This window comes from Perna viridis, chromosome 15 (assembly GCF_037379345.1).
Source record: "Perna viridis isolate PV_CMFRI_1.1 ecotype Kerala chromosome 15, ASM3737934v1, whole genome shotgun sequence".
Classification (NCBI taxonomy): Eukaryota; Metazoa; Mollusca; class Bivalvia; order Mytilida; family Mytilidae; genus Perna; species Perna viridis.
The window spans coordinates 3,870,089-3,879,256 of NC_142459.1; the positions used below are offsets into that span (position 1 = coordinate 3,870,089).

General features: G+C 32.8%; 1 non-coding gene across 1 annotated transcript; it reads left to right on the forward strand.

Annotated features, from left to right (window-relative positions):
- Positions 1-9,096: 9,096 nt before the first annotated feature.
- Trnae-uuc (transfer RNA glutamic acid (anticodon UUC)) lies at positions 9,097-9,168 on the forward strand. Its single transcript has one exon. It is a non-coding gene; the product is annotated as a tRNA-Glu (tRNA).

Consider the following 9,168-nt stretch of genomic DNA (forward strand, 5'->3'; position numbering starts at 1 on the left):
TCAATCATAGTTTGTTATTTATCATTGTAAAAAGTTATTATACACATTTGTGGTTGCTTTTTATAGGTAATTTCAATGTTTTATTATTATAACATTCAGAAAGTACTAAATAGTTGACATTGTTTCACAAGTGTCTACTAAACCTTTATTTTATAAATGTTGTTTATACCAAGATTTCGAAATAAATCAGACTATTGTACTTCCCTTTTTTAGGAACCATCCTGTTGTGCAAATTACATATTCTTAGAGATTGGACATCTCCTTCTTTAATACTATAAGATAAATGCAAGCTTAGTATTTTACCTTATTTTAAAATCTTTAGCAATTCTTGATATTTTCCCAATTTGAAGCCAATTTCTAATACTTCTTTTGTGCGCTCCAGATACTGGTTAGTTGCCTCTTCTTTCTCTTTTCTTTGGTCCATGTACAAGCATGTATTAATAATTCTACAAATTATATTACCCTTAAAAATAAGATCATACAATGGGACTGGTATTAATCAAAATTGGCTGATATAATATTTTTCTGAAGCTAGTTTATGACAAATTCCAAACAGGTATTCGGTTTTCTCTTGATATTGCCTTTTTTATATGTACTTTCCTTTTTGTCTTTTTCCCAGAGTTTATCAGTTCAGTAAGTTTGTTTTTACACTTCATTTGACATAATTCCACTTTCCAAATTTTCTTTATTTGTAGCCCTTCCCCCCAAAAAAATCAAGAAAATTTTTATTGTGTTTTAATGGAATATGTTTTCTTAAATCATCTTTGTTAAAGTTTGAAACAGGTAAAGTAAAGTAAAAGTTAATTTGCTGTTGAATGCCATAACACAGCCTCAAAATGGGTTTATGGAAGCAACTACAATTAATCACAGATCTCAATATGTCATTTTAATATTCTCTTGACAGAGTTATCTGCTTATAGAATCAATGAATGTCATCTATCTTTTTTTATCACATTAAAATGACAAATCTGGTCTTCATGTCTTAAAAAATCTGATCAAGTTAATAGAAATATTTAGAAGTAAGTCTTAATTACTTTTTTCCTGACCTTTTCATGAAGTATCAATTAGCAATCACTCAGTATAATATGTTACTTGATTCTATGGTTGATCTGTACAGAACGTGTACGAGGTATATTTGAAGATTATGCTGACACGTTGTATCAAACATCCTACTTTCCCTGTCTTATTGATGTGTATTTAACTACATCACGTTTGATGTGTAGTTTGTCATCATAAAACTGACCTGCTAATGACAATGTTGTTTAGTTCACACAAGTTTAGCTTTCATTATACAAACTACAATAATATGGCCACATATGTTTAGGACCTGTATGGAAATGTATATATTTGTGCATGTAAAAACACATGAAAACATACATAACTATTTCTTAAATCAGATGAAGATCATACTATTTTTCATGAATTTATAGTAATTCATAAATGTTCTTTTTGTATGCGTTTCATTGTGCCCATTAATATATAAAAACATATGTTGCAATTATTCCAATTAAGAGTTAATAGAATGCTTCCATGTATTCCATCGGAAGGTGCAGGGGTAGGCTGGTTGTTTGGTTTTAGAGATAGAATCAGCCTGATGGATATTAACCCCTATCTTACCTTTTTAGGTAACTACCCTTCCATTTAGTTTTGTGCAAATTAAGTTTTTGATGTTATGGACAGCATATTGATTTACTTATTTATATTGAAGGACATTTTGCTACATTTTGTGTTTCTGTTTTTACTCTTTGTCTTTATGAATATTATATACCCGTTATGTTTAAAGGAACGTCATGTTTTTTTCTACAATTACAAAATTTTTGATAATAAAATAGATAAATTGATATGACGATGTTTTAAGGCCATTTTGTTTATCATGCTGGATGAAGGATCATCCTTTTAGTTTTCGTTTTATACGACCGGAAAAAAAAACACAAAAAACAAGCGGTTCATAAAGTTATATAACTTTAGTATAAGCATATGGGTGAAAATCGATGATGTTATTCCACAGTATTCTGTACCTAGAAGAAGATATTGCGATTAATTTAAGATTTGGACGTTGATGTATGAGGGATCAGAAACCAGCGTTTTCCTGATGTATAGACGATAACTTGACTATAAGTAATTGGATATCATTGAAATTGTACCACAAGGTAACATACCCTCAAAGAATGAGATTTGTTTTCAGGGGGGTGGGTGTATTATGACAGACAATGATTTGACTATCAGTAAAAAAACCTTTTGTAATTGTTGTACTAGGTGATATACCACAAATGGAAATCGGATTGATTTTTGAGGTTGTCACTTAGGCCGATTAAGGAGCCAGAAGCAAACATTTATTTGATTTCTCAATGATAACTTGAGTAAAAGAAAATGGACCTCACTGATATTGTGCCAAAAAGTGTCATCCCCAAAGGAAGGGTAGGGTGGTTTTTGAAGTTGTGCCCGGAACCATTTAAGAATAAGGGGCCAAAAGATCACTACTTTGATTCTAATCAATTTATTATCCTATGTCAAATGTTTTATTGCAGCAAAATGCAAAGTTGTATCAAATTTAAATGGTGTAACTATATTTACCCTTACTTTCAGGGTCCGACCCCTGTGGAGACTCCAGGGTGTGCCCTGCGAAGCATTTTATTAATACATAGGAAATGAATTAAAAGTGCTTCAAATATTTTGTCCCACCTTATTCTAAGTTATATATTATAATACCAATTTTTACTATATGTGACAAGCTAACTCAAATACATTAACATTTAATTAATTTGGACTTTGTGGTCTCCACCGTCTTAGAACAAGGAACCAAAAGGATAAAAATAGGTTTTATTAAAACCCATACAGAATGTTTGTTTATTGTAGTTTTTGTTTTCGATTTTAATTATTTTTTATTGCGTTCCTTATTTAAATCTGGTTATTTTGGTAAACAAATGTATCAGAAGATTTCATGTATTTCTGATCTTTTCAAGTCATGGGGGTCAAAGTTGGGCAACGCCCAAATCCTTTTTTTATTTTAACTTTTTCAAACCACCTGACCGTTCTTGCAAAACCTCTCCATTCAACTATGGTCCTTCTGGTCACGTCGTTACGGGAGATTTAATCATTATCGAAAACGAATCTCTGCGTAATATCCTTTCTAAAGGTCCCAAGTACCGTGAACCACGTTCCATAAATTGGAATTATAACTTTAAAGTTCTTATGGATGCTGTCGAAGACTAAGCAAGAAAATGGATAAAACGATAACGGAAGACATTGATTCTCTGTCAGAGTGGTTAAAGGCCGTGAGGTCTTTAATTTTGAAACGAATGAAAGTTTTAAGTAGGTCAATGAGTGCCAAGGCTACATCAGTTTTCAAAGACCCCGATGTAGCAAAAACATTATCTACTAGACATGATGAAAAATATGTTGTCGTACCAGCAGACAAAGCCCAAAACAACATTGTCTTTGTCTGCAAAACATTTTACATCCAATGTTTATCATTAGAGGTAGACGTAGAAAATAATAGCAGTGATAAGACCTATACTGCTACCACTCTCCAAAGAAGAGATTGTGGAAAACCACAAATCTTTGCTATCCTCTTTTGGTCTCTCTACCAAGGACGATGATTGTGATTTACCGTCTATATACTGGATTTCTAAACTCCACAAGAATCCATACAAACAACGTTTCATAGCTGGATCTGCAAAATGTACCACCAAACCTCTTTCAAAACTTTTAACTTCTATACTCACAACTGTCAAAGAGGGTCTGCAGTCCTACCACAACACTTATTACTCCCATAGTTGTACCAATTCAATGTGAATCCTGAAAAATTCGAAAGATCTTTTGGAGACAATCAGTTCAAGACTATGATCTGAATATAATAGCATTAAAACCTATGATTTTTCAACACTGTATACTTCTATTCCCCATACTCAGTTAAAATCCCGACTTAAAAAATTATAGATCGTTGTTTTTCCAAAAAGGATGGTACACCTAGATACAAATATACAGTTCTTGGTAGAGATTCCTCATACTTTGTAAGAAATAATTCCCAATCATATTCCAAATATACAGAGGAAGATGTTTACAAAATGTTGGAATTTTTAATCGACAATATATTTGTCCAGTGTGGTGGATGTGTTTTTCATCAAACGGTCGGCATCCCAATGGGAACAAATTGTGCTCCTTTACTTGCTGACCTATTCCTTCACTCTTATGAGGCTGACTTTATAGCTGATCTGATCATAAAGAAATAATATCGTTTGGCTAGATCCTGCAATCTCAGTTTCCGCTATATAGATGACATATTATCTTTCAACAATCCTAATTTCGGGGATTTGATACATCGCATCTACCCAAAAGAACTTGAGATAAAGGATACTACAGACACTGTGAAGTCAGCCTCATATCTTGACCTACACCTAAAAATCGATGGTAAAGGGAAACTATTGACCAAACTTTACGACAAACGTGATGACTTTTCATTCAGAATTGTAAACTACTCTTTCATCTGTGGCAACATCCCTTCGGCACCTGCGTATGGAGTGTTCATATCACAACTCATACGTTATGCCAGAGCTTGCCGAAACTACGCAGACTTTTTGTATCGCGCTAGAACTCTAACAAATAGGCTTCTGGAACAGGATTATGTTGCTACAAGATTGAAGTCATCACTACAGAAGTTTTATGGTCGTCATCATGAACTCGTGGATCGTTATGGTGTATCCATCTGCACCATGTAAACTGATTTATTCAACGGGTCATAGTTTTCCTTTCCTCGTTTGTCTACCCCGGACTTGACATTTTATGAGCAACTCGGCGGGTGTTTCTAGAAAAGAAGAGGACGCTTACCCTACCGGTGCACCTGGTCCATGCTCCGAGTTTTTAGTGGAGTCCGAGTTGCTCATTTACTTTTGTTACGTTTTATGTATGATTTTAGTTACTTTATGTTCTTTGTTGTGCATGTCTGTTTTCCATGTCTGGATTTTGTCCCTGGATTACATTCTTTTGTTTACCGCTATAACCTTGGTTCCCTTGATTACTCTTTCTTTCAATTTTTGGTTCGATTTCGAAAATTCTTTTTTAATGGATTCGTCATAAAAATCCATGCCCGCTTCTTTCAGTCATATTTCATATATCTCATTCGGTTTTCGAATTATAAAGGGTCAAAGGGGCTACACTAGAAAAAAATGGACTTTTTAAATTTTTGGTCCGATTTCAGAATTGTTTATATCATTGGATTCCTCTAAAAAAGTCCTGCCTGTATTTTTTAATCATATTAACAATATCTCTTACGGTTTTTTAATTATAAATGGTCAAAGGGGCAGCACCCGATAAAAATGTTTTGTTTTTGGTCCGATTACATTTTTTATTGGATTCTTTATTAATTAGAATCACTGTCTCTGTTTTACAATCAGATTTTAGATATCTCTTATGGTTTCCTAGTTATAAGGGTTGAAAGGAACCATACCGGAAAAAACGACTTTATTTTATTTTTGCTCTGATTTTGAAATTTTGTTATCTAATTAAAATTTTTGTGCAAAATATATCGTCCAAACCATTGGATTTATCCATAATATATTGCAAGTCCATATGCTTAAGTGTGTCAAAAACTTATATTGTGTCCACACTTGCCACAACTGATCAGGGTTCGACCACTGTCGTCGTATCATGCTGCGCTCGGCGAATTTTTTAATTGGTGTATTTCTCTAATTATTATTTCGCTTCAGCTGAAAAAACTTAGGCTGCTCATTGAGAATCAATGATATACACAACTTAAATGAGAGTTGTTATATAATTGTTTGCGGTATGTTGCTGTTGTAATCCAATGTTCACGGACAATCGGGTTCGCGGACAATAACTTGAGTATAAGTGTTTGGATTTCAATGATTTTGTAAATCTTAAGTACCATATTTCACAATGGAAGTCTGGGAAGTATTTTCGGGTTGTGACTTGCACAATTAAGGAATTAGGGAACAATAAGGGGCAAAAAGCATTTAATGTCCTGGTGTCCAAACAAGGACTTGAGTAAAAAAAGAATTTCAATGGCCAAAAAGGAGTGTAAAAGTTTTTGGATCTCTGTGAATATCCGGATTAAAACCTTTAATGCAAAACAAGGGACCAACAATAAACATTGTATGTGCCTATGTATGTATAAGTTTCTTATTTCAATTTTCCAATTGCAAATTTTAAGTTTTTTACCCCTTCAATTATTTATCAAAAGCTAATGTTGTATCAAACATATTCATCAAATTGCCAATTCGATTCAAAGTTTCAGGAGGTAGACCTAAGGTAAGGGACACAACTCTTACAAATCATCGGAACGTTTGTATTAAGCATTTTACATCAATGTCATATTAGCATCAAAGTAACTTGCACTGATTTCATTCTGTTTCAAATGAAAGCTTGATTGGCTTTGGTGAAATTGAATATGATACAAGCATATCACTTATTTCAGGAGTTATGTCTTTTACCCTAGGTCTACCTCCTTAAATGTTGAGTTCATACTTGTCCCAGCTGCTTAGAGCTCGATTGGGTTAACAAAAATGGTACCGACTATTGTTCCGCTAATATCTTAGCAGAGTACAAGGACATCATTGATCATCTACATTTATTTGAAAGGTGATATGCGATAATGTGTTGAAGTTGATGGTACCAATTATTTTGTCTACAGATTTTCCTTTTTTTCCTTTAAAGATGACCTTGAATGAACATACTTGAAAATTTTAATAAAAAACATAAGTCACCGAACTTTATTTCGAGATAATGTAGACAATTTTTTACAATATTTTTTAAAAAGATTCTCTGTTTGGAGTTTTCACTCTTTCGCAAAACTAGTATAAAGCATTTCTTTGTACGATCAAAAACTAAAATTCCTATTACCTTTCTATCGAACTTTTTCCCGCCAATCATTTCCCCTATGAAAGATTTTTTCCGCCAAATATGTACCTCCCTATGAAAGAGGACAAACAGGTTTTAAGAATAATAAATAAGAGAACAATAGCAACATTTGAACGGTAAAAGAAAATTAGATTTAAATACAAATAAAATACAACAAAATACAAATAAAACATATTAAAGCGATGAAAGTAAGGCAAAAAAGTACTAAAGGTGAAAACTAAGACAGAAACATTTTTAAACGAGAACAATGTTTTGTTTTTATTGTTCAGAAAATAAGCACACATACAGTTGTACTTACAATTGTCTGTGGGTTAGTTTACATTACGCATATTTCATTCAATTATGAATTGGATTTGCCTATTCATGCCATTTCTATAGAACAAGGTACTATACAGCAGAATGTTTGCCAGTATATTTAATTCAAATCAAGTTTTGTTTTCACGAGTAAATCAATCTAATAATATATACTATTTTGTTACATGTTAATATTCTACAGTTGGCATACTTACAAGACAGTTGAGAAACCCTCCTAGTTCTATGTGGGTCTTGGAGTAATCTAGAGTGTCAATGCAGCAAAGTAGCTAGTAGGACATAGACCGACTGTATTTTTCAGTCAGGTTTTCGGCGGTTGGGCTCTGTCGTCATCTATAGTTTTTTTTACTAACAGCAACTACTAACAGAAGCCCCATAAGAATCAGTCATGCTAACTCTAACCATCAAGATGGTGATATGATCATTAGGGTGTGTGTAGTAGGACCCAAGTCATCTGTGGATGTGAAAACAGATTCATGTATGAACCATCCAAACACCGCAAGAGAGATAAAACAATGTAATCTTGATTTTTTTGGGGGTTTTGAAAAGAAGGAGATAAACAAACGATTATAAAGTCATGTATAAGTATATAAGTAGATTCGTTCTGTTGCTATAATGATATCAAAATAGAAAGGAGTAGGAATCAATCTACAACTGACTGTACAATAGATGGCTCGATCTTTTTCCAACTTTCCAAACTGAAAATAATACAGTACTATGCAGCAACGGGTGATGCATCAAATGATGGTGATCGATGCAGCGAATTATGGGATAATGTTTTAACAACTAACGACCAATATATCAAAAGTACCAAGGCAAAATGAAATACATATAATAGGCGACTTCAACATTAATGTTAATAGTAATAAGACCAATTAAAAAGGGCATATATACCAATAACATTTAGAAAAGATCCCGATGCATATAAAAATAACATGATTATTTGAAATTTAATTTCCCATGTCAAAACGCACACATATGAAAACTACCAGATGACAGAACTGTAAATCATATCGACATCATTTTCATTAGCAATAAGTGGATGAAATTTCTAAAAGATATAAAAAAATATGAAATAAAGTTTCCTCCTCACAGTCACAATTTTGACAGATGCAACTGTCTATTATTCCAATCTCACAAAGTTTAATATTAGTAAAAATCCTGTTGTGACACAATTTGTAGTCTAGATCAATACATTCAGATGGTTCCAAAAATTATGTACTTGTTTCCACACAAAACGGAAATCACTTTCATGAATACCACATTGTTCATACCAAAATTCATAACATTTAGGTTTAATAAAACACTTTTGTAATAGTAATGTGTAAAACCTTTTTGTTGTACATAGCGTCATATCACACATTTTACTGTCGAATTTACTGAACATAAAATTGGGAGAGTTCTTCATTTTTCAAATGACAATTTGTCAAAACGACTTCTTTCCACTCAACAGAAATATGATTTAATAATAACATATACAATTTCCTGACACTGTTAAAATTAACATCTATTTCTTTTTCTTTCATCATATCAAAAATTGCCTGAACTGGCAAAAATCCAGGTATAGCTTCATATGATATATCTTTAAATAGTACAATACCAGCTTTTATAAAACATTTCCATTCTTTACCAGACACGAACACCAAGCTATTATAAAACAATGGTTGATTATAAACATCACAGTTTCCTATATTAAAAGTTAAATCTTTTCTAATGCACTGCCATGCTTCCAACATTTCTCTGTACACATGCGGTAAACATAATAAATCATTTTTGTTTAAACGCAAAAATAAAACAGGCCTAGAAAGATTCATACAATGTACTCTTCTCAAAAAATAGCTAAAGATACTTTTCCAAATACAATTGCACTCAGGGTTTAAAAAAATTCAATCTAAATTTACTAGTAAGTCCGATGTGGTCTAGTGGTTAGGATTTCTGGTTTTCACCCAGACGGCCTGGGTTCGATTCCCGGTATCGGAG